The sequence below is a fragment of the Rhinolophus sinicus genome, chromosome 14 (assembly GCF_057876585.1).
Source record: "Rhinolophus sinicus isolate RSI-liver-muscle chromosome 14, RSI-T2T, whole genome shotgun sequence".
Taxonomy (NCBI): Eukaryota; Metazoa; Chordata; class Mammalia; order Chiroptera; family Rhinolophidae; genus Rhinolophus; species Rhinolophus sinicus.
Genome location: NC_142514.1, coordinates 39814212 through 39842058, shown reverse-complemented (window position 1 = coordinate 39842058; position 27847 = coordinate 39814212). Strand labels below are relative to the sequence as shown.

Genomic DNA, 27847 nt, shown 5'->3' with positions numbered 1-27847 from the left:
AGAGCAATCATGGTCCGTTATGAGGAGGTGTACGTCCGAGGGCAGTCGGCTGGCTGGCAGCTCTCAATGCGTGGCCTTGTCGTGAATGCCATGGCAGGTCACTGAGGACTGTCCACTGACTGTTTCTCATAATGGAAATAGGAGTGGCACACCTCCATGGTCACAGAATTAGGGGCTGTTGGATAATTAAGTAGAGAAATTAATGTTGATTCCTGTTTCTTCACTATGGTGGAATTCCCCAGGAAATTTTTCTCTAAATCACTGGAAGCTCTTCCAGTTGAAGAAATCCAAATAACGAATGATTTTTCTGCTGGGTATTCTCATCTTACGAATGTAACCAATGTTACTTCCACAAACAGAAGGCAAACCATATAAACTTTTAACCTGTGTTTTGTATTCATCTAATCATGGTCACTACCAGTTTGGTTCTTATATAGAATGATAGGTTTAAATACCCTTTTTAAGAAATACTTTGTGTACTTACTCTGAGCACAGGGCTCCATAAAAGAGAACTTGAAGTGGTTGGTCAGAAAAAGCCCAGCCTGTCGTTTGTATTCATACATGGTAGGGTAACTTAGGACTTACGTAAGAAGTAACTGCACAGCAGTGAAGATTAATTCCAACTAAAGTTGGTTTGTTTTGACTGATTGGTGTGAAGGCTTCCTAGAAGCTGCCATTTGACTTAGTTTTGGATGAATACTAACAAGCCAACATTAGGAAGATGTAATTTATGAAGATGCATGATAAATGATGCTGGGAACAATAAGTAGTCCATTGAAGATTGAAAACCTGGAGACACTTAAATGCCAAAACCTTTGTTTCCTTTTGTTATAGTTCAAATGCTTCTCTCTGGGGGCATGGAGAAATAACAATTATGTGAAATGCAACAGAAAGAGTCCTTCACGTCTATTCCCATTTGCACCTTGAGTTTTTGGCTCATCAATGAAAAGGATGGAAGATATTACTTATTGTTTTCATGCTCAGAAAATTGATTACTTCAGGGTTCCAAGTTCTTGAAACTCCCCCAGTGGAAATTGATGGTGCCTCATATCCTATTAGGGGCCACCTGACAAGGCCTTCATGTAAAACTGAACAGAGAAGCTAACTAATCAGTTGTTCACATGCAAATTGTCCCCCCAGGACTGACAATGATCCCAACTGGTGTTCTTACAGGCCTGGGAAGAAGACCATGAACGTTTCTCCTCAGACATTTATGCCACTATAGAAATACCAGTCAAATATTGCAAGTCATAAAAGGTAATGTAAAACAGATGTCTTTACCTCTTGGAAGTTTAACTTGGTTTTGATCAATGATGAGCTTATGTTAAACGTAGTGGAAAGGACATGCAAATGTTTAGGTTTTTCTTCATGAGTACCAAGAATGTGTTTTTTTTTTAACACCTGAAGAATTGTCTAGCTATAACAAATTAAACGTTTAGAAATATGGACCCTTGGAATACAAAGCAAGAGAACTGACAACCTAGAAAATATGCTTAGCAATGAGCATATACCTACATACCTCACTTTCTACAAATGCAAATCTGGACTCTGGAAAGAGTCTACAAATATAGTTAAGAAATGAATCCTCTTTTCAGGGAAACTTCTGGATAACATTATCTTTGTAATATATGTTACCTAATGTGGTAGCACCAGCCTAGAAAAGAGCAAATAATTCAACAGCAGACAGCATCCCTGTTTTTCATGCCAAGCACTGTAGGGTATCCTCATAAGCCCATATGGTAGATGCTATTAACATACCCACTTGACAAGTGAGTAAGTTGAGGAACAGAGTAAGGAAATGGCCTTTCCTCGTATTGCTGAGACTTAATGTCGTCTGACTCCAAAGCCATTTCTCTTTAATACTCTATACTCTTTGTCAACTCTATACTCTCATCTGTTAGAGGCATTCTGGCCTCTGCAAGCACTTGAAGTTACATAAGGAGTTATGTAGTTAATCCTTACGTACTTGAACCCCAGGATAATAGTGAGAAATCTCATCATGCTGTCTGTCAACTGTGGCTACGGCACATTTAGTCCTTTCTCAAATTGTGGACTGAAATGAAGATTTCAATAGTGGTAGAGAGTATAATGAAGCAATAGGGGACAGTGTCACACTCCCCCTAGGGCATCTTGGCAACTTAAGTGGGCAATTTTAGTTGTCACAATCACTTGGTGGCTGACAATGCTGGCAATCAGTGGGCAAGACTCCGGCAACTCCAGAGTGCTAAGTGTCAGGATGTCAGTAATTGTTAACAGTGCTACATGGTGCATTAACTTACAAGCAGGTGAAAAAAAAACTTTAAAATATGAGCTTGGAGCTTAACGATTGTACTGGTTATTAGTTATTGAATTTGTACTGGTTGTTGAGTTTTCTAAGCATGCAACATCTCAGGCAAGGTTGGATTTTGGTAAAATTCTGAAAAAGTACATATACTTTAAAAACATCTTATTAAAGATAACACTAGTGGTATGTATGGCCACTTCGGTGCATTTGCATTGGTCTGCATTTGTAGTTGTCACCTTCTGGAGTTTCTACATACAGGTACAAAAATCTGACTACTTCATTACGTCTTCTAGTGTAGTTGTCTCAGAAACAATACGTGTGTACTTTAATCTTATAGCCAGTATTAATCTCCAGAAAGTGTTGAACAGAAAACACTTGGGTAGTAGGAATCAATAGTTTAAATGGGAAAACAAAGCATTCCCAGCCTCTCTAAAACCCCAATCGATTTCTTGAAATATCACTAAAACACCCATAAACATATAATAATCTGCCAAGGATTTTTATGACAATGCATTTAAAATACCTTTAAACCCATGTATTCACTACTGGTTTAATTAAGTGTATGTTTGTACAGAATTAAGATCTCTGAACACTGCCAGGAGAGAACTTGGACCCATAAGGGGCTAAATGCTAAGGAAAAGTGGGGAAGATGATGGTCATAAGACGCAATGCATTTAAATGTGAGCACAGGCAGGACTCTCTCAGGAGATAACTAAGATGACTTGTGTGCAACTCACGGTTCTTTGAGTCATTTGTAGGTCAACAATGTGAACATAAATAATCTCAAAACTGAGACATGTTTGAGGATACAGTAAAAACATTTTTTAAAAGGTGCATTAAAATCTGTTCCACTTTAAACTAAAAGGAACATACATACTCTGCTTAAAAACAATGGGGATTCTTTTCCCCCCACTAGAGAAATGATTTTCACAATAATAATTTTCAACTGAAAATGACTTGAAACCTGACTCTCAGTACTTGCCATTCATGGGATTTTGGCAAAGTCACTTTACATCTTCAGTTCCCCCGTCAATAAGAGGGATTGTTACCCTCTAAGGGTGTCTGAGCTCAGTAGAGTCAGGAAGAGAATGCAGTTAAGCTATCACCCACCAAAACTCGGTCTCCCAGTACATTAAGCAGATCTGTGTTGTGTACCCTAGACCTTAGCTTTTATCCTTGCCAGCACATACTAATCCTGTCACTTGTCCAGACTCACTTGGGTAGTGGACTGAAACGGGGGTTGTCCAGAGGCAGGTGGGAACTGAGGATGAAGAGCTGATTCCATGTCTTTGGAAGGAGTGCTACTCCACCCAGCTGTTTTGTCCTGGAACATTGTTCCACATGGAAAGACAAGCCAACTCTTCTAGTGAGTAGCATAGCATTGATTCCATTGGACCCCAAGCTGTTTGCTGTGATGACCTCATTCTGGTGTTGGTTTTTCGAACTTAGGTGAGCTCTAGTTTCAAGCTGCCTGGATACTATGTCTCTACAGTGAAAGTCCTTTCTTTTGGGTAGAATAACTGAGTCTCTGAAATAACAAGAATCTCTAAAGCAAATGGAAAACCCTACTTTTGTGAAAACGAAGCTTCCTGTAACTTCTCAAGAGATGCCATGTTCATTCTAGCGATGTTGTGTGATGAAACACTTCATCTCTTGCGCTGCAGCATTCCCTTAGATTTCCCCCTTAGGCACCTAAGGGTTTTATAGAATGAACAACCTCAGGTATGTAGTGACCCACCTCTTCTTGGGACTGTTGTGTTAGGGTAGCAAGTAAAAGTGCATTTTCAGTGGTCTAGTCTACATCCTTAAATATGACAGCTTCCTAAATCAAGTAATTTTGTCAGGCATAGTTATTGCACTGAACAGAAAGATTTCTATTGTTTACCAGAAAAGTTCTTAGCTATAAAATTATTTTTAAATGCATAATTAATTTCTGCCTTTTTCTCTATTAATAGCATAAAATTCTCTTGGTTCTGATTTGGGACGATAAGAGATGACCTTTTTACTTCTGGTTGTGATTGCTCACCTAGCTTGAGTATTGGGAGCTAAATTGCTCCTAAATAGTTCTGGGATGTAGCCCTTTTAACTTAATTTATAACCTACACGTTTTTCTTTTGTAAGCAAGAATCACTGCTAATGTTAGTGTCGTGAATTAAATTCACTGCTAACTCAGGTCATCCTCTGGTTTGATTCCAGTCCAAAGTTGCAGTGGTTTGGTTTTGTTACATAATGAAGCCTGGCCAAAACATTAAAAAAAAAAAAACAAAAAAAAAAAAAAAAAAAAAAAAACTGTTCTATAACTCTGAATGTCCTGGAACTGATTTGACCTCTTAAACCACACAGGTGGTGTATACGTCTTGGTCAGGTATAACAAAGAGCCATTGGGCTTACTTATCCTAGCACCTTTCATGATGTCTATAGGATAAAACTGAACATAGCAATTAAGGTCACTAGTATTTAGTGGGTATTTTCTCCAACACCACTTCTTATAGCAATGGCGCAGGGACTCGCTTTTCTGTGCTTCTAATGTCCCCCAGGATGAAATGGTGCCATTCCTTCTATATGTTTGATCTGAAGGCTCTTTGATAAAGAGTCCCAGGCCAGTTGCCTGGAGACTGAATGTTTAACAAGTATCTCAGATGATGCTTATCAGACAAACTTAGGTAATGCTGCAAGAAAGGAACAGGTTCATGATGGAGTGTTCTTAAAACATCCGTAGCAAATTCACTGGTGTCCAGCCTTGCCACCTCACGCTTGAGTCCTATTTATGAGCCTGGCTATGTGATGGATTGTATCTTTGAACATAATTTTGGGCACAGAATGGAGGCTGGTTCTTGGCATCAGAACGTATAATTCTATAATCTTAGGGTACTGCTTTCCCTCTAATGTACTACATTTGAAATTCTTTGGCATGACTTGTAGATGGACCCTGTCTTCCCCTCGTAAGCATAGGTTGGAAATTGCTTTGGGAGAGACTGTCTATCAGCAGTCACCGAAGGTGGTAGAACTTAAAACTGTGTCCGGTAACTTCTCACAAGAAGCAATGAAGGTGATTTTTGTAAGCCTAAGGTTTTTGTGCTTTATCGGGGCATTCAGATCTGAGCACATTTTGCACAACTTAAGAGTTCAGGTTGGGTGTAATGTGGGATCACCTCATCTAAAAGAAACTTCCATACACTAAAAAGCACTCAAGTCTTGAGGGACCCCTCACAAGTGTCCGATATCCCTCCCAGGTCAATCTGCATCCATCACAGCAACTTGTGTGTGGTCTTACCTGCGTCACCTCTGGCAGGAGCATGTTTGATCACTCTTCACTTAACTCTAGTGACGATGTCAATTTACACATAAACGCTGTGGAGGTGTAAACAAATATTCCCCATATCCCACATCCTAATTATCACTTGGTACAGTGTGACTTAACAATCTTGTGGGTGTGAAATGGTATCACACTGTGCCTTAAATGTCCACTTCCCACAAGTGCACTAAAAGTGAAGTCGCTGAGGATGGCTATAAACGTGAACGTGATGGGAGAATAACATATACATGTTGTACCAGTGACTCAAATGCCCTGGCACTCTTGCTGTTGGTGATGAGACTTTTAAGGATGGTCCCTTAATTGTAAGAAAAGTCTCCAACAAAGCAACGTGAAGACTTCAATGTATACAGTAGTTGCATTCCAGGAAAACTCTGCATAGGTTAAAACTATGCCCAAAACACTTGACGCCAGACGGAGTTAGATTTTAGACGTAGCTGTTTTTACCCCACGCTGCCTGTATCAATCACAACCCCGGTCTATAGTGCCTCAGTAGAAGTTTCCAAGGCAGAACTTCACTTGAGAATTTGCTTCTTTCAACTGGGTCATCTCAAGAATGCTGAGCACAATCCTTACTTGCCAGTTTAGATCTGAGCCTTAAATAAAAGTGCCCAAATTTGGGTGTTTGTGTCATAGAGTTTTTTCTTCTTTTTTTTTTTCTTCTCACACCAGAAATTGAAGTTTTAAAGTTTTTTTCTTCCATTTTCTTTCTTCATTTCCTTCTGATAGACTTTTGACTTATTCAAAGTCTGTGTCTCTTTACTCCAATTGCCTTCTTTGACATTTTTGATGTGAGCACCTCTATTTCTAACCACTAATTGGACACCGTTTCTCTTTCAATTCTGAAATTTTAAAGTTCGATCACATTACAGGATAAAACATGAGTGATTGTATAACAGTAATATCCACATCAACAATCTTCTGTTTAATGGAAAAAAAAACGGATACCAAAAAATGTCCTATCTTAGGAGAATCTGCTTGCTCTTGTCTCCCCTAGTTTTCCTCCAACGGAACTGAACACCCTAAATGAAAACCCCACTTCTGCCTGTGGCCAGGCATTTCATAGTATCTCAGGCCATGACATATTGGCAAATCTTAGACTAAGTTTTCATGAGTGGTGTTAAAGAAAACAGGACTGATTACACGAGGCCTACTTTGAAGTGTGGGGAGAAGTCTCTTGTTCTCACATCTCTCTAACGTGTGAGCAGGGAAGTTTTGCCCTATTTCAGTTATACAGAATAAGTCTCATATCGCAGTTTCCCATGTAAGTGGACTCCTGACATGGAATTTGATTGCAAATAGTTCATTTGGGAGATGCAGGAAAGCTGGTAGAAGGGTAGGGAAGTGATACGGAGAGAGGAGGGGGGGGGGTCACATGAGAGGCTCTTGGCAGATGAGTGAGCAAGTGGGTGACAGCCAGGGATACATTCCTCTTAGGATAGACACCAGTCAATGGCCCACTATGGTGGCAGTGCACCATGGTACCAGTGTCACCCTAGGCAGGACTCTTTATGGGCTCTGAAGCTTCATATGGCACTGGCAAAGACTTAGATTAACATGGTTTGACAGTTCTCCCTGCCCAATCCAGCTTCCTGGCCTTTTATATCACAGGTGATAACTTCATTATAAACCTTACGCCTGCATAGTTCTTTTCAGTATCTGCTTCCGGAAGACCCCGTTTGCAACAGCTTCCTTACTGGGCTAGAGCCTGATACAATGTGATCTCCTATAGCTATTTAGGTCATCAGGTGCCCAGCTCATGATGGGCAGCTCAGGTTGCGTAGTTGCTGGGTGTATCAGGCTCTGCAAGGACCCAGCAACAATCTTGGAGTGGCTCTTCAAATGCAGTGTAACTGGAGGTAGAAGAGGACATGTGTCTTGAGGCTCCATTCAGCATCCTCTCTGCACCAGCACCTCAAACTTCAGTGGATCTGCAGAGCATAAGGAGAAGGGAAGGGGGTCCCACCACCTGGATGAGCTGGAGAGTTTCACTTGTTAAGCTCCTGTTCTCAGCAGGCTGTGAAATTTAAAGCTACTAGTTTAACCATCTAGAGGAATACACATGATATTCTATTGTCTTCTAGCTCCTATTATTGGATATCAGATGCCAAAAAAGTCATTATTTTGTTTTCCTCTCTAAAGGCTTATAAAAGAAAGCCCCCTCTACAAATTTTCCATAATATATACAGCTATTTCTTTTGTCATCAGTCCTGCCTGGATTGACCTTACAAACAGTCCTTTCAAATCAATCTTCAGCTCAGGGAAATTTGCTTATATTAGTTTCACTCTGACCTTTTCCCTTCAGGAATGCCTGTCTACGTACTGATTTTCCTGCTCCTCCTCAAGCCTCTGCATCTTTCAGTTTTCAATTTCCTTCTTGTGTCTATCAGGCAAAACCTTCCAATTTCCATATACTTACTACGGCTCAAACATCCCTAGTAACCACATTTGAATCAGTAAGTTCTCATTTATGCACAGATGTTCTTGTACCAGGAACGGCATCACATCTTTCAAAGGCCACTAAGCTTTCTCTAAACTCTTGTCCTGCTGTTGGGTTTCACTTGTACACAGTGAGCTCTTTGGATCATATGTAGGTGTTGCCTACAGAACTTCAGCTCCATCCCCCAGTGCTTGCTCTCGTCCTTCCCTGTCTCAGGGCACCAGTGACTTTTCCTGGAATTACTTTTCAGGCTTAGTGTCAAATTGTTCTTTTCCCCTCCTCCCATTGTCCTAAAAAGCAGTGTTTTGAACACTTGCTCTTCAGTTGTTACTAGGAAACCTCTTGCCAATAGTCCTGACCTTATTTATAGTTAATCTCATTCAGACTCTAGGCAGTAGTGAAAGTGTTTAAATGCAGATTTCTGATTATCATCACACTGCCAGACGCATTGAGACACTTACTGTTTATATGATCCTTTCTAACGACTTCCCTTCCCCAGTCCTCACAAATCATAGCAACCTTGGACACACGGCAATGTTAAAAGAATATGTAGCACTCCCAACTTGGGTTTGCGATCACAATTCATCTAAGAAACCGTATAGTTCTAATCTGAGTCAATAGAATCCTAGGAATTTGCAGAGAAGTCGATTGGTAGATAAATCTCACAATACAGGGATGCCCGGTTCCAGTTTGACTGGATCACAGGCCCGCATTTAGGAGGCTATGGCTTTCTCCTAGGGGCACTCTGTCTCCTGGACATCCAGGCAGCTTTGTGCAGTAGACTGGGGACATGGATAGCTCCTGACACAAGGACGCCTTGGATATGTGCAATATTCCACGTGGTTAGTTTCAAAGGTTCATCTTTTACCAGATCCCAATCGCAGGTATATGTGGCTTAGCTACTTCTTCTGCCCGTGATGTTTCAGCTTGAAGACTCAAAGAAAAATCTCACAACTGTTTTCTGAACTGCAAAAAGTGTGTAAAACATGGAGCAAGATATACAGCAGCCAGCACCTCCTGTCAAATTCCCTGTTGCTGTGAGGCAACGGGTGGGTGAAGTCCCGACAGTATCAATAAGTGAAACCAAAGTCACTGTCTCAGGGAAGCTATATTTTAGTGAATGTTGTGAAGAGCGTAAGGGCAGATCATCTCATTGCCTGAAAACCATGAGTTTGGGCATTTGTATTCCTATCACTTTATATCAGTCTCAACTTGGGTGGTGGGAAAGGGGCAGGTGTACCTTCAAACAATGAATATTTGGTATGAGCACCACTCAGTACCTTTGGGAGATGCAGGTGGCAACTTTTTGTCCAGGTACCTAATCATTACGTGATTATAAAACTCGATTCAGTACAATGGCCTAGATGTTGCAATCTAAGCACTGCTCCCTGTGGGCCTGGTTTGAATTGGAGGCGTTGGCTGATATGACACATGGGCCCATATTCCATCCTGCTTCCTTTTCCCTGTTTGCACCTACATCTTCGATGGGATTAAAGACTTTAGTTTTTAAATTATTTTTACTACCACTTTTTCTCTTCTAAGCTAAACTTCAGCTTCCATTCATCTGTACAGATGCCATTTATCCTGTTCCCTTTTTTATTCAAAGCTCTTCTCAGAAAACACTAAGGAGGCTGCACTACCTTAAATCCTTTTACTCCATTCTACTGCTTAGAGTTTATTCTTTAAAATAGACCATTTTCCCCAAAAGGCAATTTTTTTCAGCAGAAATGTCAATGCTTAAGTTTCTTGAATTTCCACGTCAACTACGCTGTTTTTAGTGGATTTTGAACAGTGAGCTAATTCTTGTGCGTGACAGTGAGTGAGTGACCACGACAAACCTTCGACATGGCCTCAGGTCTAGGGATTCACTATTTAGGGGAAGCCAGGAAAAAGTTGTCCAGATAGGTGCTGATACACGAAGACAAGGAAATCTATTTTTATTTGTGACCTCCTGTGGGTCTAACTTCACACATCACTATGGGAGAAAATCTTGTCTTACTTCAATACAGATCTGAGTTTTGTATTTATAATGATAATCTAATTTGATATAAACTTGATGTTAGGAACTAAGTTTGCTTTGCAAAGGCTCCGGCTCTATTGCATATGCAGATGGTTCTATTTTTTTCCCTTTTGTATGTGCAGAAAAATGCTGCTTTTCCTCATGCTTCCTTTCTGCTTCTTCTAACACTTGGGTTTCAGCATTTCTGATAGCATTTCCTTAAATTCTCCTGTCATTGAAGGGACCTGTTTCTAATCTGTGGCTCAAAAGCTGCCTAACATTATGTGGCTGCTCTGGAAACAGACTAGCATGTCCTTTACTGTCCTTGAAGCCAGTCCATCTGTTTCCCACCCCAGGGAAGCCATTCGAAGCCTGCCTTTCCCACAGGGATCCATATAGCCCTTTTCTCTAGCATCTGGCTCTACAGGATCAGGTTCCTTCTCAGTAAAAGCAGTGCCATCTAAGCACTGAGGTAGGGTTTTCTAATTCTACAGGCTTTAACAAAGATATTCTGCATAGTAGAAAGTGGTACAACTTAACGTCAATGCAGCATTCCGTCTTCCCTTCTTTACTTTGTCTTAAAAAGACACCCTCTATCTTTAGCATTAGAGCTCTTTAAAAATTTTCCTATTATGGTGGATACGTATTAGTACATTATCATGAGATGGTTCAGGTTTTTCTGTGTTGTATGATTAAAATAGAATGTCTAAATTCTACTTAACAGCCAGCATTAGGTTTTGAGTGAAAGTAAAAAGTTATATGATCATACTTGGCTTTAGTAACAAACATACAAAAATACTTTATCTAGTAACATATAGTATTTAAATAAAACTATTAAAGAAACCACTTTGAGTGTCTGGTATACTGACTCTATTTGGTTTTTGTCCGTGGTTCCTGGCTCAAAGCTCCTAAAAACTTGAGAATTTCTTGAGTGATTGAAATGTCTTTGGTTATTTATAAGGAGACCCTTTTGATAACACCTGAGTTTATGTTAATAAGATGAGTTAGAGTGATTCCACTAAATAATCTCAGGATGGGGATGGTCTCTAGAAACATGATGTGATTAGGTTAGAAAGTTTAGCCCTACCCACTGATTTCCAGAAAAGGGAAGTGGGGCTGAAGATTAAGCTCTATAACTCATGAACAAAAAGAGCTACTGAACTTCTGAGTTAGTAATTCCGTGGGAGGGAGTCCTGGGAGGGTGGTACACCCAGAGAGGGCATGGGAGTTCTGTCCCACTCCCCCACCCCAAACATTGCCCTTTCACATCTCTTCAATTTGTCTGTTCTTGAGTTGTGTCCTTTATAATAAACTGGTAACATAAACAAAGTGTCTTCCTGAGTTCTGTCAACTGTTGTAGTAAACTATTGAACCTGAGGAGGAGGATGTGGGAACCCCAAGTGTATAGCCAAGTTAGACAGAAGTTCAGGTTGACCCTCAACTGTGACTGGTATCTGAAGTGGGAACAGTCTTGTGGTACTACACTCTTTTTTTTTTTTTTTTTTTTTTTTTTTTTTTTTTTAAGTGTAGTTGGTATATAATATATTCTTATACTGGTTGCATTAGTTTCAACTGTACAATATAGTGATTTAACATTTTTTATACCTGACAATGTGATCACCCCAACAATTCTTGTAATCATCTGTCACTGTAAACTTATTGACTATATTCCCCTTCCCCTTTTTATCTACCCCCCCACCCCCTCCCTTTTGGTTACCATCCCTTTGGTCTGTTTCTATGAGTCTGTTTTTGTTTTGTTTTTAGATTTCACATACAAGTGAAATCATACTGTATTTGTCTTTCTCTGCTTGACGTATTTCAATTAGCATAATACCCTCTAGATCCATCCATGTTGTCACAATGGCAAGCTTTTATTCTTGAGTTCTTTACCTGGAGTTATTGTCAGATACTAGTTAGACAGTGTCAATTGAATTGTTGGACACAATTCCCTGGTGTCAGGGAATTGGATATTGTGAGAGAGAACACTCCAGACTATGCATGAACGAAAAGACGGACCTTTTAATCCTGTGCTTAAAGCTGGGTCTGAACAGAGTTAAAAATACAAGATAATGTTTGAGCAAGATTTTGGCAAACTCTTTCAGAGCATGGCTCCACAACATACTTATTTTGTAAATGGCCATACATAATTATAGTCCTTGAATAAATTGAAGTGATTAGTTATTGATTTGGCTAAGTCTTTAACATTATATCACCCAAATAGATAATAAACTCAGTAATGTAATGTTGATAGAGTACATTTGTGGCTGTATTTGCATTTTCTCTTGCATTCTAAGGACTCTCTGAAACTGCTGTCATGTGTTTTTCTGTAGTCAGTTCATTGCCAGAGTAATACTAGCACAGCAGACTGAAGTACCCCTAGAGAGATTCACAAGACTTCTGCTCAAGCTAAAACATGGATCCTTGAGCTAAAACATGGTGTGATCATTGTTCTGAGTGGTCTGTAACGCTAGTTTTTTGGTAGTCTCTGAGAAGAACTTTTATTTGGGAACAGAATTCCTCAGCAGCAGGTGGCTCACACCTCTGGAATAAAAATCTTGTCTACCATGCAGGTCAAGGACTATTAATAGTCTTATCAATAAGCTGATCTTATCAATAAGCTACAAACAGTGGTTACTATAATGTGCGTGGAATCTCTTCCTTCAGTGGTTCCTTGCAGTGGTTGCTGCCATAGTTGGGGAGATAAGAGAATCTTTAAAAGGGCCTGAACAGACTCCTCACGTGCAAGGGCAAAATTCTGAGTCTGGAATAAAAGCATGTACTGTTCCGGGCTCTGCTGGTGGTGATGTGACTGAGATCATTGAAGACAGTCTGAGGTCTTAAGAGAGTGAATTTAGACCACTCACCCTAAGGTACACCTCTATCTCTAACACTGACTGTGAAGTTATAGGAGGCAGAGCTTACAACAGGAAGCACAGCCATGTGGGCCATGAGTAGAACAGTTGCTGAGTGCTAGCTGTTGGGGTTCTGTACTTTCTCCTGGGCTCTCTTGATGTATTGAGCAGTCCAGCATAGTTTATTAGGAAGTCATTCTGGGGAAGTCATCCTTACTTTAGTCCAAAACACCAGAGAGATCCCAAGACGTTCTGGAGGGATAAATTCTTCACAATGTTTTCCTTGGAACCCAAGGATGACTTGGCAAAGCTTCCTCCAGAAGGCCCCAATCACAGGGTCATTTACAGATTTTAAGTGGAGCCGTACTAGAAGGTTCATCCTGGCAGTTCTTGGAGGAAATAACAGGCCCAATGTTAACTATTCTCACAGAACTTTAGAGTTCCCCTAATAGCTATTAACATCAACATCTATATCTTCTGTAACTCCATGCACCATCCGCTTTGCCAGGAGAGCCCTAGGGAGCCCAGACAACAGAAGCCCTGTGGGTTTAAAGTCTGTGGGATGCCCATCTCCCCACTCAAACTTTCCCCTTGCTGGTGCTCACTAATGTGGAATTCCTCAACATCTCCTTGTTGGTTCCTAAAATCATTGCTTCCCAGCTTCTACTCACTGTGCGCTTGGAACCCTAGTGTTCTCCCAGCTTGTGGTGGTGACTTCCGGGAACACCTGCCTTTCTGTGCTCCTCTGCAAATGATAATTTACCCTCTCGGCAGTTGCATGCAGTGTTTGTGCCTCCAAAAAGCCTCACTGTTTCTAAGCAAGACCTTTCTTTGACTCATGTTTTAGATATTATTTCCAGCTTCTGGTGTCTGTGGGGGAGAATAACAGCAGCCCATGTTCAGAATACCATTTTGAATCTTTAAATCCAAAAATAGACTTACTCTGTACTAAACTGAAAGTTAGTCTTTCTGACCTCACATCTCTAATCATTGTCTTTACCAGTCAAAACCAAATATGTGGCTGGCATTCTCCATAGAAGAAACACAGTAACCTTGAGGTTGGTGCCTAGAGGAAAAAGCTATTAGAAGTTTCCATGGGTTGTTTTCTATTGGGCAGGTGAGTTCAGACAAACCCTCAGACTTAAACTTACCAAGCTACATTCAGTCACACTTCTTTTCTACTGTTTACTAAAACATACAAATAATAAATGTAGGCCAATAGCTCTGTGGAGGCTCTTTGAAGCTTCTGGTCTGAGGCAAACTGGTCTCCCTCTTCTCTTTTGAAATCTCGTGCACCTTCCACCAACTCATCCAGTCTCTGAATGTGTTGTTTTCTCATTTAACAAGTGGTAACTTCCTTTCACTTGATCTGCTTATTTCTTCCAAATCCTGATTTATCCACACATTTCTTGTTCAACAGCCAACAAAGTATAAACTAACAGCTCCCATAGATTGAATATCTCCTATGACACCTTCCTGTAGGTCTTGGAAACCTAATAGATTTTCCAGAGGATTCTTTAATCCTTGAGACTGGAAAACATCTGAGTAGAACCTAGTCATCACAAGATAGCTTTGGTGACTCCAGGTAAATGCCAGAAGTGACATTCTGTAACTTTGCAACCAACTGAAGACTTTTATGTGGCCAGCATGGCAAGACTATGCTTTATGTCTCTGAAAAGGAGAAAAAGGAGCTCCTATGAATAGATACATCTACATGTTCTAAAGGAATTCTTGGCAAGAGGCCAAGGGATCCCTGGCACTTAAGGATCTCGGCCTTGTGCAAATTGGGGAGATGGCTAGCTCATCCCAGCAATTGGCTGCTGCCCTCCCCAGCTTGGCTGGTGTGACAGTGACCATGCTGAATCCTGGCCCTTATACCTGGGAAGTCTTCCTACCTTCTCCTCTTGAGGATTTTCATCTTGTTTGTCTTCTACCTTTTCTAGAACATGAGTCACTCTTTTACCAGTGTCTTGAGCTGGTAACTTGTCTCCTGTCTCACTTTATTTCTTTAAATTGCTTCTGCTTCATGACCATGGAAACTATTCTGTTGTAAAGGTGAGCGATTGGCAGAAAACAACAGCAATCAGTTGCTGATTGCTGGGACAAGCTGCCAGAAATTAGAAATCACAGCTGGGACAAGCTGCCAGAAATTAGTCTGCCTCTTTCCATAGGAATGATTGGCCAAGTTATTCCGTGTTCTTTAGGAAAAGATTACCCGCATCATCCTGCCAATGGCACAGACATAAAACCTGCAGTCATCCCCAGTGTGAGGGCATCCAGGGAAAATCAGTGCTAAGGCATTATAGTAGCTAGGCTTCAGTGACACCCCAGGCTGCCACACGTTGGCAGAAAGGGGCCCTGTAGTATAGTGTCTGGCTAGTAGGAGTGGTTGTGTACTGCGTGCAATAATAAAGGGAGACTGGTCACTGAGATGCACATTATGAGACAAGCAGTGCTAAACGGGCTTCTTAGAGCTTCCCTGGAAACTACTTGCTATGTGAGCCCAAGCAACTTTAGCCATAGAAGCAAGAAGAAACATATTCCAATCCAAAGCATAGATATTAGAGATACAGTATTAGACCCCTGGATTTGGCACAAGGGCTATAGGGAGTCTTGATATACATATAAGTTTACATATATAAAAACATAATACATAGATGACTGAATATGAACGCATGTGTAGATTATGAAAGTGCTCTCAGAGGTATAGCTTTTGGAAGGATAGATGAGGCTTAGCCTCCTCAGGACCAAACACTGGCTGTCCCTTACACTGAAATGCCATTAATAGCCAGTTGACTCACATGGTGTAAGCCACTAGAATTACCATATTTTACCATGTATAATGCACAGTTTTTTGCTCAGATTTGTGAGGGGAAAATAAGGATGCAAATTATACATGGGTAGTACGAGTTCCATATCTATATAAATGTTTTTAATTCTTTTATTTGTGCTTATGAGTTAAAAGTGTAACTCGAGAAGTCACTCATGATATTCGTATGTAAAATAATACCCTGGAATACCGTAATCAGTTTTATTGAGCTTATGATGAACTTGTAACGGCAAAGAGTTCTTGGCCTGTGTAAATATCATATATTTGTTACTAGTACATAAAATGTCTTGTACCATAATATGTTAGAAAAATAAATGCTAAAATTCCTTTATAATACAAAAACAACCAAGTACAGGTAACCCCCATATAATACGGTACTTCTATAACACAGTTTCACTCTAACACGGATCGAAAATTGGGGAACACCCTCGTACAACACTGCGTCCTAGATGAAGGTTTCACTCTAACATGGTTTGAGAATTAGAGAAATCCCCGAACAACACGGGGCATAGTGAGAGCTTTTAAGAGCAAAAGATATCCAAAATTAGGGAAATCCCCAAATAATACTAAATGGAATAAAAGCTTTTAAGAGCAAAAGCTATCTCATTTGAAATTTTTCATTCGAGCATGGATGTTGTGTCAGATTTGACTGCAGAATTTTAAAATTTATTAGAATTTTAAATCCATTTTGTTCGTGGAGTATTAAGTTCAGAGGATGAAGATATCTTGTCAAAAAGAAAACACCCTCTGTTATGGTGTTTAGTAGTGATGATGAAGAAAACATTATTTAATACATATTAATATGTTATGCTTTTGGTGAAAATTGCTTTAATAAAGATATTTCTCAATTGCAAAAATATAATAGTACATTTTTAAAAAAATTTTTAGAACCTAACCTTTTTTGTACTAGTTCTTTGTTTCGTATAACACGAATTCGCATAACACAGCATTTTTTAGGAACATAACAACCATGTTATACGGGGGTTACCTGTACCTAACTGTAAACAAATAAAATTTGAATTAAAAAATTGAAAGTTTTTTCCCCTGAAAGTTTGGGCCAAAAACATGGGTGCACGTTATACACAGGAGTGCGTTACACACACCAAAATACAGTAAATGTGACTGGGGGATATTTTCCTGACAGATTCTGAGCGTTACAGACTTCTCTCAGCTGCCATCTTCCTTCTAATTATCCTCAAACTACTGTATTTGACCTAACTTTTCTTTTAATCGAGAGCATGACTCAGTTAACTAAGAACTAAAATTACTCTTGGATATGAGCCCCTTATCAGTCATGGCCACAGAGAAAAATGTGTTTTGCGGTCAATAGTCTTAATGTTTTGTAAAGTTTCAAATTGGTATTGAACCATGAGTCTAATCTTTCAAGGATGAATTGATTAGCTTAGAATCATAAGCGGTGACAACAGAGGAGACCACGTATTGGTCATCAAGTCCCTTGAACCTGTTTCATCGTTTTGGAGGGGTTGAGCTGATACAGACTGGGCCAAGTTCTGTATCCTTTGAAGCATTTTCAGCCCATTGAGGGATCCTTCAAATGCACTGTTTTCCCTAATTGCCAGATCCTATTGTACAAGATGAAGAGTCAGTCAATAAGTAGGTACCTACTGTGTATCAGAAACCATTGTAGGTCCTGGTGACACTTTGATCACAAGAGAAAATACCTCTGGATAGATTTCTCCATCCCTGGTTCCACCCACCAAAATGGAACATTTTTAGACTTGAGGTTGATTTGGAATATTTCATTAAACAGGAATTATTAGTACTTCTTAACGATGACTTTACAAGCTGTCTATGTGATATCATACATTTTAAGCTTTAAAATGTTGCCCATGCTCTATGCTACCGGAACAAAATCTATATAGTAGAGATTATACATAATATGTCATGGTATATATCTTAATCCTGGAAATTGTAAGCATAATTTAAATACCAATAAATACGTGTCTGAAAAACGGACAAACAGAGCATCATATTTGGTTGTTTAACCCCCTTTCTTTTAAGCCCGAAGCTCTCTAATTTCCTGAGATATAGAAGTATAAAAGGTGACCTTAAGGAAAAGGAAGACCCTGACTAAAGCTAGGCTGGTCCTAGCCTGTTTTGTCCTAAATAATTACTAGAAAAGTTGTTACCTGAATGAAGGAACTTAACATCTGAGTGAGCTCCATTCACATTCAGCTTGTTAGAGGACTGAGGTTTTGGTGGACAACCGTACATCCTAGAGGGATTGAAAGTGAAGGGTCCAGGTGAGATCATTGAACCTTAATGTACAGGAACCCTAAAGGAGCTGCCAGAACTTTGGGTAGTAATTGGGAAATAGATATCAGCCAAGCAATCTCGTGTGGAATCATGTTATACCAGTTAATGTGCTCTCTTCTCCTGACATACTCTCCCAATATACTGGTGTAAGTATTAACAATTAGACCACCATCTAGTGCCAGGGACCCTATTCTCCACCTACCATCACTAATGAGGATCTCATTGTCTGCCAGTCAGCAAGTGAACCAATTCCAAAATCCTGTCCCCTTGAAGGCTTTCTGGTCCACTTCTAGTAGTAGTGTTGAACCATAGGTTTCCTCTCAGCTGCAAATCTGATATGCAAGTGTGATATGCAAGATGTTAATTAAGGAGGCATACCTCTGTGATCTATGCCTGTAGAAGACGGTAGGAAAGGACAGAGGAGGACTATGTGGTATGATGTGATCCCAAAATACCCTCAGCCACCCACAAGGGATGCTCTCGAGCTGCATGGCCCTTCCGATTTGCCCTGAGTAGGCTTACCTGGCCACAGCTTTATCCTCCATGTGGGTTGACTGCTGGATGTGGTCAACCTGGGAAAAGATATGACCTTGGCATGAGGTGGCCCTTTGCAGCTGAAGTAATCCATGAGGGCTGATAGATAAAGGCTGTCTGTTGATACCAAGAGCAACATGCCCTTCCCTGACCGGATCCTGTGCACTGTCCCAGTGTCTGCAACCCAGTGGTGCCACTTCTTTCACTGAAGGCCTCATCGCATCACATCTAGGACATGGTGAAAAGCCTGCCTGCAGGGGAAGTCGACAAATCAAGTAGACAAAAGCCAGCAAAATAAGTGGGGATATTAGATTTGTTGAGGATTTAGCTGGCAATTTAAAAAATATTCTAACCTGTACTAACACTATCTAGATGCAATATATAGATAGACTTATTCTTTGTGTTTTTTTGGTGGGCCTGTGTGCACCAATAGATCAGCTTTTAAAGGCTATCGCTTCCTATCATATGGCTTATGCCAGAAGGGTACAATGCTGGAGAGCTATTTCAAGGCTGTGTTTAGGTGTTTAGGCCATTGTTGTCAGTGGTTTGAATGTCTTAGGAACAGACCTGCCCGAAATTGCCCCTGTAGCGAAAATATCCATGTGGAAAAGTGTAATCTTCTTATTATTGGACAGACTAGACTACTGCTAGCCTGTTTATATCTATCATACCATTCCTCAAAGACAAATAATCATATTTAGCACTCTAGGTTGAATGCTTTATTTGGAGTTCTACACCAGGAACAGAACCTGAGAAAAGAATTTAGATGCTGAGACTTAAAAGTGAGTAAAGGAATGGTAGGGTGAAGGAAAGAGACCCCAATAGAAGGGTACATTGCTGAGGTCCTGACAAGGTGCACTAATTGGCTTTGCTCTATCCTTCCCTGAGCTTAAGTCTATTTCCTGAGATTTCTTAGGTCTTCCATTGAGTCTTGGCTGAGGTACTTCAGACTCTTAAACTATAAAACCAAGCTGGGAAATGTTACCTAGAAAACAAGGTCACACACAGCATCCTCTTGTTTCACAGGTCACTTTAGTTGGCCTTCTCCTCTTTCAAATTTTTGGCTCTAACACAGGCTTGTACTTTCTGATTTGTCGAAAGATGCCACTAGCCTCAAGTGAATTCAAATTCCTGGGCCCCAATCATTGCTTTTGTCTATACAGAAGTGACCTCGAGAAGCCACCAAATTGCAAACTTCAGTTAGTGCTTGGGGTACTTAGAAGGTGGTAAACGTCGGTACAGTCCAAGAATAGGATCAATACACGTGTCTTTACCTTGAAGTCACTTTACATTTCTCTTTAAAATGAGAAGGGCTGGCCAGCTTGTCGCTTCGTAGGCTGAAACATAAAATGCTTGAAGATTTAAAACCTGTCACTCTGACTCTACATAACAGCAAGTGCATATCTGAAACAGAACAGAACCAGGTATCATGCCAAGGACATCATTTGCTTCAAGTCCCTTTGCAAAGAAGGGACAGGTTGTTTCTAGGAGCTTATACTCTGATCCCAAGTGCCATTGTTGATTTCTATCCAAAACCCAAGAGAACACACTTCTGTACTCAAGATAGGCATCGTAAAACAGAGAACTAAATACATTAATTTCTATAAAAGGATATGTAGGCGACTGTATCTGGGGGCTCACAGTTCTGAGTTCCATGTCGTATCATAAAATGTCTTGATTTTTAGACATCTGCACTTCAGTCTACCTTTGAAAATCCAATTAGTTTGCTGATATGTAGGAAGTCATGTAAGAAAACATAATTTTGGACAAAACACCTGGTATTTGCTTCAACTAAACATCTACGTAAGAACCAGACATGGTAAGACATGTCTCCACAACAAACTGAATATATTACTGTGGGAAACCACAAAATATTTTTCTTCATCTTAGTGTTCACATCAGTCCAGGTTAGACTGGAATCTGCAAGATCAGATTCCAAGATGAGATTAAATGTGCAAAGATCATATTGAACAGAAAAGATTGCATGGAAGAGGGAGGAAGCATGGCAAGGGTGGAAAGCCATCTCACTGTGATGCCAGTGTGACCCCAGTGAAGGAGAATGAGAAGCTGGAGTGGAAGCATCCAAGACCGCCACACAGGACAAGGAAGATTTGACAATGCTCTTGAGGGTACTTGAACAGCCAAAGGGGTCCCCTGTCTCCCAGAAAAAAAGTCTTCCTTAGCAAGAGATCCATGTTGTCATTGGGCAGCAGCCCTTGGTACTGTGGCCTTGGTACAAATGGAGAAACGGATTTCAAAGAGTGCAGCTGGAGCCTCAGTCCATTTCCTCCCTGAAGGAGGTCTGTGAGATCCATGATTGTGGCCCCCACAACTCGTTATCGAATATTAAAAGAAAATACGAACAAAAATATTCATGTGTACCCAAAGTCCTGATTATCAAAGCTTTGGACCTGGAGAAAGGAATTGATTCAATCTCATAGACTTCAAGTGACCAACCGTTCACCTTTGAACAAGTAGCACACGGGGATCAACTTGAACTTGTCTACCTTCTGTGGGCAGACCTATTTCCTGTATGACTCTGACTCCTATGACTGAGTGAAGGCCTTTGTAGAAAAAATAAATAGCCTCTGGAAATGTATTTGGAGCTGTTTATGGCTAAACCTCTTTGGGCATGCTGGTAAGGCCCTTAAACAGCTTTCACCTCCCAGTTTCTTTGAGGCTTAGATGCAATGACACAGAAGCCCTGAGGAATAGTGTGGTTAAAGTGTGAATCGACCACAATACCTCCAGGTCAGCCAGTCTAGGTTTGGCCCAAGAGCAAACTTACAACGTATCCTTCCAGATGACTTTTTAATGTTGTGGGTGACATGTGTCAAGATTAACATCATGATTAGAGGGATTGTGTCAGCTCAGACCCTACAAGAAGCAGGAACCAAGATGGAATTTCTTTGTGAAAATATCTGTAAAGATAACGGGAAGGAAATAGGAGTGCATGGGGAGAGACTTTGGAGTACTTTGCAGGTCTGACAGTGAAACAGAAAAAGGATGATGAGGAAGAGGAGACTTAGACTACAGTGCAGGTCTGAGAAGCTTTTGGCCAACCACTGGGGAGCCCCAGTACAAAGGTGGTTATAAAGGAGTCCTGCATCAGACAGGAGTGGCCAGGCTCCTGCAACTTTGCCATGCTTTCTCATTGGCTGGAGCATCCCAAGAAGTGTGACCTTGGTGGATGCTGCTGCAGATTTGAAGAGATGGCAGCTGGAAGATGTTCCTACCAGCTACTCCTTGTAGAACACCTCTAGGGTTCCAAGGGTGACACCTTGATTGGATAAACAGACCTGTAAAGTGCAGGTGTGATAAACAATTCCTCTTTGGTTCCCATGGGTTCAGAGGTGTGACAAAAGCTAAGATCCTTGAGGACTGACACAGATGTCTCCATCCAATGTTTCAAGGCCCCAGGTTTTTCCCAACAGAGTTCTGAGCTTAGCATAAGACACCTGTTTCAGCTGAGCATGCAGTATCTGTCAGACTTGGTCTCTAAGCTTGTCCCTTAGCTCGCTGCTGTCTTTATGAAGGAGCAGATGTCCTCTTGGTAAGCTACCATGTTTCCCCAAAAATAAGACCGGGTCTTATATTAATTTTTGCTCCAAAATATGCATTAGGGCTTATGTTCAGGAGATGTCATCCTGAAAAATCATTCTAGGGCTTATTTTCTGGTTAGGTCTTATTTTCAGGGAAACACAGTACCAGAGATGTCTGTTTTACACACTAAGTTTTCACTTGTTTGTTAACAACCTTCATTTACTCAAGATCCCCCTACAGAACACTGATTCCACTTATGAACAACTGGACATCTCTACTGTCTTTCTAGATGTTGTTACCCCCATCCCTTTCAATGTTATAATCATTGTATTGTTAATAGCATCTTCTTCTAGAGGCACATTTCCCATGTCACCTGAAGTGAAATTTTCAACACTTGTACAAGTACTGTGTGCCTGGGAGTTTCTGCATGACCTACATTCCATTTGAGGTCTTCAAACTCCACACTGCTATTCTCTTGGATCACTCCCAATGTGTCCATCCAGACCCTCTGAAGAGTAGGCATCAAGATGGAAGTAAACACTTAAGAGATATTGAGGGAAATCTTATGAAGAATGAAAAGAAAAGTGAGCAGCAGTAAATGGGGTGCCATCCTGAGTTGAATGCTGGTCTGATTTCTGAGAAGACAAAGGGGAGGACCAGGCAGAAAGAGACTCACATTCTAGGACAGCTCTGCAAAAGTCCCAGACAGGCTGTTGTGGTTTACAAGGGCAACGACTACCCAAAGAAGACACTTGCATTGAGCAGGGAAGACCCAGATTTAGTTACCAGTCAAACTTCTTCATTGGCTGTGATCAGACTGGAAAGAGTGAAATGAATATTTTATGTAATGTGGAGGTATTGTAGCTGGGGAGCATAACCATCCTCCTTGCAGGACATTTTCTTGGTGAGTCTGCCCCTATACAGTCAAGTATTCCTATGTCTCGATTGCTGTGCTGCGGAAAACGTATTAAGACAGGAGCACATTCAGATTGTTTTGAGTTAGTTACTGGAAAAATCAAATCATTATTTGCTAAGAGCTCGATCTAATTCAAAAAGTTTCTATTCAGAACACAATAACTTGTAACCAAAGAAAGTGGAACTACATGGTAACTAACAAAACCCAAAGAAAAAAACATTTGTTTGATAGCCAGTCTCAGAAGTAGAATCTGAAAGACTGTCTAACTGAGGAGTAAATAGCCAATGGAACCAATGTGAGAAAAATTTAATCAAGAAAAAGTGAATCTTGGTAAGAATAGCAAAATTTGTGGTGTTTTAACTTGACCTACTTCCCATGACTCTCCCCCAGATCCATGATAGCCTTGAAAATTAACAGCCTCACAATCATGGGAGCCATGAAAAACAGTAGCTTATACTGGAAGGGCAAAATGGGATTAGTACCCACCCCCACCCTTAACCCCCGACTCTCCCATCCCCCCAACCCCGCCCAAAATCTCAGTGTCCAGAGAATAGTCTCTATTTGACCTGTCAGTTCCCTGGAAATATTCAATCAGAGACATTGTCTATTTGACCTGACTCAGAGCTTACTCTTTGCAAACTGCCTTTCCCTTGGGCATTTGTCAAGAACAATCACAAAAATCATTTAACATCACCACGCCTGAAGTGGCTGATAGCAGTTGGTGTAAACAAGAAGCCGACCACCAAATTTAAAAGGAAAAGATGGGGAATGACCTGTCAATAAGGGGCTTGGCAAAGCTCCAACATATTCCTGGAAGCCTAGAAGGTCACACACACGTGTAGAGTTGGGCACGTTCCCAGAGTTGTGTACATGCTCACCCAAGACCTGAGAAGGTCTGAGGATTTCTTGTCCCTGGCTGACCTTGACGCTATGTGTAAGCAGGAGTGAAAGCTAAGGTGAAGCTGTAAACTGCCTACCCGAGCATTGACGGCATGTTCAAAACACACACTAAGTCCCTAACAGAGGTTGGGAGATTTATTGGTTTAAAGTGTGGACAAAAAAAGGGGTTCTATGAAAAGTAACCTTACAGGGTGATCTGATCACAGATTCCTAGCTGAGCAGGTCCAGGTAGGTAGTCACACCCCAGGCATATGACTTGAGTGAAAGGTTTATGCCTTAGGTTAGCCCTGTCCAATTATTCTTATGTGTCTAGGTTAACACATCCTTGATAGGCCAAAGTAATCCTCTTTTTTTCAGACCCCTTCCCAAGCAACCACCCTCAAGAAAGCACAATCTTGTTAACTATCCTGTAACCCAGTCACCACCTTGCTTCCTCCCACCTTCGTGTAATCTTCCCAACATTCCCTCATCAATTCCAAATGTATAAAAGAAACTGCAGGAGAATTGTTGCAGTCCTCGCTCCCAACTCCGACGCTGCCTCTGCCTCACTCTCGCAACGTGGCAACTTCCCTGGGTTCCAACACCTACAGCAGCCAGAACTGGGAGTGTGAGGACGTCCCCATTCTTTGCCAGACATGTCTTGGAGAAAACCCATATAACCAAATGACCAAAGAAATGTATGGGAGGGAAGGTGAAACCTGTGCCAGGCCATAGCCAGTGTGTCGCTGGTGCTCCAGGGTCCACATGCATTTTCAGAAGACTGAAGTGTGCCAGACCTGCAGTAAATTGAAGCATGTCTGTCAGACCTGTCTCTTGGATCTAGAGTATGGCCTTCCCATCTGGGTTCGTGATGCAGGATTTAAGGGTGACATGCCAAAGTCAGATGCCAACAAAGACTACTACACACAGAATGTGGAGAGGGAGATTTCTAACTCTGGCAGAACACGGCCAGTTGGCATGCTGGGGAAAGCCACATCCACCAGTGACATGCTGCTCAAACTGGCCCGGACCACACCCTACTACAAAAGGAATCAACCTCACATTTGCTCTTTCTGGGTGAAAGGGGGATGGAGGAGGGGAGAGGAGTGTCCATACAGACACGGGAAGCCAACAGATCCAGGCGATCCCCTTGCTGATCAGAACATTCAAGATTGATATCACGGAATCAATGACCCTGTGGCAGATAAGCCTCTAAAGCGGGCTTCAACGATGCCTCATCTGAACCCGCCAGAGGACAAGACTATCACCACACTGTGTGTTGGTGGTCTGGGTCATATTTTTACTGAGACACATCTAAGAAATCGATTCTACCAGTTTGGAGAAATCCAGACAATCACCGTTGTGCAGAGACAGCAGTGCTTTCATCCAGTTTGCCACGAGGCAGGCTGCAGAAGCGGCTGTGGAGAAGTCCTTTCGTAAGTTGATCGTCGATGGCCAAAGACTCAATGTGAAATGGGGAAGGTCCCAAGCAGCCAGAGGAAAAGAAAAAGAGGTGGAATCACAGGTGCTGGGATGAAGCTAGAGCCCGTTCCTGGATGGCCAGTATAAGGACAAAACTTGGGAAATTCATAACTTAGACTTAGTTCAGTAACCTCATAGCTTGCTATTCCGCCATCTTCTCTTTTTGTCCCTTTCACTGCTTGATTTAATAACTCTGCTTAGTTCCCTTCTTAAGACTGTATATACATGTTATTGATCTAATTAATCAGCAGAGCACTAATCTGGAAAGAACAATTGTCAGGTCCCAGACCCTGGGATCCATGGATGCAATTCCCCTGTGGCTTTTACTGACGATGCATGACACTCAACCCAGGCCTACTGCATTTGAGATAAGCTTATGAAGCAAGCCAGACCACAGGAGGCGATTTCTCAACTGTCAGCCCTGAAACTTACATGACCACCTTCCACCTTTCTTTGTTCTTTCCGCCCCCTGCCCTCCCTACTCGTCTGACTGTAAAACCTCTTTATCCTCAGTTTGGGAAAGGTGGTTTTGTCTAGACATCAGTATGCCATCTTCCCTAGCTGCCAGCATCTAGAATAACATACGCTTTTCTCCGCAACAACACTTGTCACTCAAGTTTTTGGGCCCTGGGCAACAAGCTGCTCTGGATCTGAGTCCAGTAACACCAGGAGCTCTTCAGCCTCTAGCAGCAGCAGAAGAAGCCTCTGCCAACTACTTCAACCTACTGCCCAGTGGGCCTCCCGCTGGGTGAACATTGACCCTGCCCCCACTCCCTGGTTTTGGGCCACACATGTTCCGCCCAACGGGACCACCTCCTCCTTTCATGACGGCTCCAGGGTTAATCCACTATCTTTCTGAGACCCTCACAGGATGGGAGTTCATGCTGGGAAACACAGCAGCCCCTAGCACATTATCACCACTCTGGGGCTCTACAGAAGACAGGGCACTTAAAAATCCCAGCCAATGAATCTTCGAATCAATATATTTTTCCTTCCTTTGTAGTTTCCGTGGTAGCTAAATGTGCTCAGATGTGGGCAGTCAGAATGGCACCCATGCTTTGATTAATGGACCTCAAATAAGCTGCCATGAACACATCTGGTGACTACTGTAACACTACTAATAAAACATAATGCCTGTTCCCCTTACGTCTGTGGGGAATAAGCAATGGGGTGAATTGGAATATCCAAAGGAGTGACCATCCCAATTACATGAGCATTTTGTATTTTGAGGGGAGGAGGGAATTGATCCACAGGAAAAATCTTTTAACCATTTTTATGTCCATTGTATATTTTCCTTTTTATCATCTAAAAAAAGATTACTAACGTTAATCATTTAGTGGCACGAGTGTGATTTAACACTTTCGAAGTCACACCCTCAGAAAGACAAGTGAAACCGGCAGGCAGCCCAACCCAGCTCTTCTTACTTCTCCTTTCCAGCTCTTCTTACTTCTCCTTTCCTCATTGATTACTAAAGGAATCTGGCTGATAGTTTCACAGAAGTAAATGCTATGCTACCAAGAAAAGACAAAAATAAAAATTACTTTTTATTCCTATCAATCGATGGAAACAAACAAAACTGCAAAACTGTCACTCTCCAAAGCATTTGAGATCTTATTTTGGCTCAAATAAACTTTTATGAAAATTCTTTACAGGTTTCGATGTTCCTTACATCGACAAAAGTGTTTAAGGAAGTCTCTGTTCAATCACTAGTTGCCCACTAAACTAACACAGCAGAGACTTCAGTGGCCACACATTTAAAGTAATGCCTCTTACATTTAACATGCTCGGAACAAACAGGAACTGAAACTGCAGAATTCCAGACTCAACCCTCAGAGTTTCTCAATCAGTACATCTGGGATAGAGTCCAGAAATCTGTGTCATCTTGACTGATCAGAAGTTTTACTGTCTCTTCAATAGGTCAAATATTGCACATCAGTGATACAGATGGCTCATGGAACATATTTTTCTAAGTGGAACCATAAGTCCATTACCATTTCTTAATCTATAGAATGTGGGCAAAAGAGCTGAGTTATAACAGGGGGCTGATTCAGCTTATTTCTGCTCTGAATACTATGAGGTACTTATAGGGTTTGTGTGGAGATTGGTGGCAGATCAATAAAGGATAAAGCTATGTCTTAAACTCCAGACTCACATAGCAATCTCTTACGAAGTGATGTCTGAAACTGTTAGAAATTACCAAAGGGGAATGAATAAGTTCCTTGGCTGGGCCACATTCTTTTGCTCCTTAAAAGACAATGACACTGTCTAATAGTGAAATGTACTGAAGTGTATCGTTTCATGGTAATCCTATTTCTAATACGAGTTGGATATTATATAATTTTCTTTTAACCTTTATTGGACATGGCCATTGTAAGTGTTCTTCCCTAACATGTTGCATCACAAGAGTCATTGCTATTCAGTCAGGCATTTTATTTTTGATGTAGATTAACTTTTACACAGACACTGCTTTTTTGAGTTTAGGGGTTTTCTTCAAGTAT

The 27847-nt window shown here is 41.2% G+C and overlaps 1 pseudogene; it reads left to right on the top strand.

Moving 5' to 3' along the window:
* Window positions 1-9: 9 nt before the first annotated feature.
* LOC109453223 (pre-mRNA-splicing factor RBM22 pseudogene) lies at window positions 10-26256 on the top strand (annotated as a pseudogene).
* The last annotated feature ends 1591 nt before the right edge of the window (window positions 26257-27847 follow it).